This window comes from Thunnus maccoyii, chromosome 1 (assembly GCF_910596095.1).
Source record: "Thunnus maccoyii chromosome 1, fThuMac1.1, whole genome shotgun sequence".
NCBI classification, from domain to species: Eukaryota; Metazoa; Chordata; class Actinopteri; order Scombriformes; family Scombridae; genus Thunnus; species Thunnus maccoyii.
Genome location: NC_056533.1, coordinates 4,646,287 through 4,650,990, shown reverse-complemented (window position 1 = coordinate 4,650,990; position 4,704 = coordinate 4,646,287). Strand labels below are relative to the sequence as shown.

The following is a 4,704-nucleotide window of genomic DNA, read 5'->3' as shown; positions in this document are numbered from 1 at the left end:
GGGAGAAAGAAGAGCAGGCGGGAAAGAGGGGAAGGAGGGAGTGGATAGGAGAGTGATAGATGAAAGGAGGAGAGGCGTCGACGTCGGGGAGGTAAGTGGGAACAGGGGGTTGAGACTCAGGGTGGGGGTGCTGTCTCATTGATCCGGCATCTGTACGAAGCCCCCAAAGAGACTTTAACCAGAGAGGCGAGAATGGGATTTCTTTATGTTATCCAGGTCGTGATGGATGTAGGTATGATAGGCGGGGGATGACCAACGGCCGAGGATTTTGATGATGTTGTCGGGAATGCCTTGTCTAGAGGTGGTGGAAGCGGCTCCAATGCGGAATGAGTGTCCTGAGAACTGGTCTGGTATTCTGGATCTGGCGAGTACTGAGCGCATGTGGTGATGGAACCAAAAACGTGTTGCTACCCTTCCCGTTTCCGTGATGAACAGAGGGTCTTGAGGGGAAGCTCAGTTGGCTAGTCTTGTGTTGATGTACTCGTGGATGGGTTCGTAAGGACTTATGTATGAATCTAGGCGGAAAAGGTAGATGGGTTGAGGTTGACCCGACTGGTTGGTCTTGCTGCGTTTGAGGTGGTAGATGAGTGTGTCTGAAGAGTGGAAAGAGATGTCGGACAATGTGGCGTGTAGTGATGGATCAAAGGAGTAGGAAGGAGCTATGAATTCTGAGTAGCGTCGGAAGCCAAAAAAGGCTAGTAAAAACATGGACTCCAGGGTTTTGTCTATGTGGGGAGACAAGTAGCCTGTGGCCTTGTGGAGACCTTTAATTAACATATTAATATGAGAGTGGGACAAGGCTGGGCATGGCGCTCCGGAAATCAATTTAACAAAGAAATTGATTCCACTGAGGTAAGTCTGTATGGTGGAAGACTTGATCTTGAGTTGAGTGTGGGAGAATGTAATGAAGCAGGAGAGGGTAAGAATGTCCAGTGAAGAGAATGGGAGTCCGTGGGAGACGTGAAAGGCTTTAAGGGAATTCCAGCCGGTGAGGAATGAAGATAGTGTTCGAGGGGCGACGCTGTTGATGATGTTGTCCCGTGAAATGGTGACCAGTTGTTCCAGTTGCAGGTTCAGTTGTAGATTGTGGCTGAAAACGGTGGGACTGGAGTTGGAGGAGGGTTGGAGGCCGGAGCTAGTTGTCTGAATTTCTGAAACAGGAAACGAGAGAGTGAATCAGCTATTGCGTTTTTGTGACCTGGAATGTGGAGTGCTCGGATAATGAACTGGTGCTGGGCTGAAACCAATGTGAGCTTGCACACGAACTGCATGATGTCCAGATTGTGTGACCGGCCTTTGTTGAGGATGTCGACGACGGCGCTGTTGTCAGAGTGGATGGCAATGGTCTTTTGGACCATTCATGCCCCCAAAGAATGGCAGCAATGATTATCGGGTACATTTCCGAAATGGTGGAGGAAGGGGCCAGGGAAGAGAAGTCAGGTGGCCATTTGGCAGAGAACCATCTGCCGCCATAGTAACCGCCAAAGCCGACTGAAGGGGCGGCATCGGTGTGTAGCTGGATGTCATTGGCGTCTGTGACATGGTCGTCGTAAAAGAAAGAGATGCTGTTCCAGGAAGAGAGGAACTGGTGCCACATTTTTAGTTCCATCTTGCATGCGCTGTCTAGCGTGACGTGGTCGTGGATGGATGGGACGGCGGTGGCCCTGAGGGATGATGCGGGTGGCGTAGTTGAAATGGCCCAGCAGTGAGAGTAATTGACGTTTGGTGCATGTGTTGGCCATGGGAAAGTTTTGAATGAGTAGAGAAATGCGGTGGAGTTTCTCAGTAGGCAGAGATGCTTGGAGTGTAATGGAGTTGAGGGTGATGCCGAGGAATTCCAAGGATGTGCTTGGGCCCTCTGTTTTCTCTGGACACAGGGGAACGCCGAGATCGGTGAATGCGGAAATCATTGTGGTGAGACCGTATGACGGGGGCGAAGACGGTGGCGTGACCGTGAGGAAGTCATCAAGTAGGTGGATGACGTATGGGAGTTTATAATTGTTGGAAAGAATCCAGCAGAGGGCTTTGGACAATGAGTCGAAAATTTTTTGGCTGCTCTTGCAGCCGAAGGTTAGACGCACAGCAAAATAGTATGCGCCCTTCTGGGAGACCCCAAAGAGGTGCCAGTAGTCGGGGTGGATGGGGAGGACTTTGAAAGCACTTGTGATGTCCGCCTTGGACAACCATGCTCCTTGGCCCGCGAGGCGGATGAGGGAAATGGCGTGGTCTATGGTGGCGTATTGCATGGAAAAGTCCATGCTGGGAATCAGGCTGTTAATGCTTGGAACAGTGGAACCGTGGGGGGACGAGAGGTCGATGATGAGCCTCTTTTTCCCGGAGTACTTCCTGGTTGTCACGCCGATTGGGCTGACTACAGCTGTTGCTTTGTCGGGTTGTGTGGGCATGTGGCTCTGGCGTGGGCTCCCCCACAGAATGAGCAAGTGTGGAGGAATTTGCAGCTGGAGGAGCTGCAACCGAGGTCGTTGAAGTTATTGCAGATCATCCGTCCTCCCTGGTAGAGGACAGGTCTCCCTCTCCTGTCCGTGCCTTTGGGAGGGGGCCGAGGATGGACGGGTGATCTATGGCAGGTTTGGGGGTGATGGATGGTAGGGGAGCCGCCAATGGCAAGTCGTATGGCATGGCTGGGCTTCGCTTGTCTGTTACTGAGGCGCGGGGCAGGGGGGCGGAGAGGGTGCATGCTGCGGCAGGATGGGAAGGGGTGCCGCACATTTCGCAGTGCAGAGAAGCGCGAGCTGCGAAAACTCGGCAGTATAGCTCGTGGTCCAGTGTTCCCCAGTACATGCCCTGGTTGAACTGTTGGAGGCGACCGGCAGCTTGGGAGGCGAAGAGGATATGATAGGAATAGAATCCATTGCCGCCGAAACACAAGGCCAGGTCGAGAATTAATGACAAGTAATCATCGAGCTCGGACCTGCGGTCGGGGAAGGCTGAACAAATTATGTCCCTGTACAATGAGAAAGCAAAAGCGAACTCGGCGACTGTGAGGTCCTTGGAGCGGGCAGGAAGTGGCTGTTTAAGTTCCAAGGGGCTGAATGACGTGAGCAGTTCCCTGGGGATGTGAGGATTGATTGATGTAGGATGAATGAGTTGAGCGAGATCAATGTAATTACCGGTTAGGATCTGCTGCCTGAGGGTGGGAGACACGAGGGAGGGCCGGGCGGATGCTAGGGGGCGCACTGGTGGCTGGGCGGTGGCCAGGGTGTAGCTGCTGGATGGAAGTGCGGGAGCCAGGAAAAGGCCGAGGCTGGCCGTGTGTGAGGCTGTTGGATAAGGAGGTGCAGGTGCTGTAGTACAGGTAATGCTAGAGTGCGGGTGGTGGGGGGGGGCAGTGAAAAGAAGAAAGAGGGGGAAAAGGTTGGGTATAACTCGTGGAGCTGCTGGGCCCCGCTGTTGTTTGTGCTGTCTGACCGGCTGCCGTGGTTGGTGCGGGTGGAGGAGCAGCTGAGATGGCCGGGAGGGAAGGGGCAGCAGAGATAGGAGCCAGAGAGGAGGAAGGGATGCTGGGGTGGTGGGATGTATATGCATGGGATGTAAGTGCGGCTGAAGAGAAAGTAGGAGGAAGAAATGGCTGTGGAGCAGAGAGAGCCTGCATAGGGTTAGAAGAAGACTGTACTGGAGAGGCTGAGGTTGCTGAGGAGGAAGGTGTGCGTCTGGCGGAGCGACGTGCCGTGACGTCACGGACATTGTCGCTTGTGCGACGCCCGGAACCCGGAAGATCGTGGGAAGATGGACGGGAGAGAGTGCTGTCCTGCAGGGAGTTTGTGTATAATTGAAACAGTCTTGCCTTATTGTCGGTGCGGCGGAAGGGAATGTTATTTTGGCTGAGGAAATGCTTTAAGCGAGCAACGGTCCACTCGGACATGTTTGGGGCCGAGGAGCAGTCAGTACGCTGGTGGCGAGGAGAGCGCTGCGCGCGGTGGCTGCTCCTCTTGGGTGGGCTCTGGGATCTCGAGTGAGGCTGGAGTGAGCGTTGGGAATGAGTAGCTTCCTTCGGACGCTGAGTACGGGACCTTCCCCTGGAGCCGCAGGGGATCGAGGGCTCGACAATACTGTCGTTGATGGAGGATGAGGGCCAAGAGGCCGGGATGAGGGAAACCGAGGAGCACAGGTGAGGCTACCGGAAAGATTGGACGCCGGGGGACTCTGGGATGTCGAACAAGTCCTCGTCCGAAGCGTTGAGGAGCAGGTCGAGGTCCATGATGTGAGTAAGAAAGTTTTAAGTTTAGATACTGGTCTGTCACAGGGTGCTTGCAAGCTGAGACAAAGGGGAGAGGAGCGGATGTGTTGTGTCTAAATACCCTGTAGTGTGGAAATGGGATGCGTACAAGGCGTGGTATTTGGTTCCCGAACTTTGTTTATAAGTCTATAAACTTCATGAAATAATGTGCGCTGTTTTTGTCTTAGAAATCAATAAAACCATTTTCTTTGTGTTTGAGCTTCAAGATTTCTAAACATTTTTGGGGATATCATTCCTGTTGGGTTGTTTGGGGTTGTTTCTCACCAAAATACATTGTATGTATCTTTAAGGTCTAACCATGCTGAATGTACTTCCTTCATCATAAAATGTTAGCAAAGCCAAGTTTTGAACATTTTACACTTTACTAACATTATTTACTTACTAGCAGTCTTCTTGATTGCATTTGCTGGAGCACCTCCAATAGTGGAATAATAGGTAACTGCAGA

The 4,704-nt window shown here is 52.6% G+C and overlaps 1 pseudogene; it reads right to left on the bottom strand.

Moving 5' to 3' along the window:
* Positions 1–2,405, bottom strand: LOC121896310 (annotated as a pseudogene).
* Positions 2,406–4,704: the final 2,299 nt, after the last annotated feature.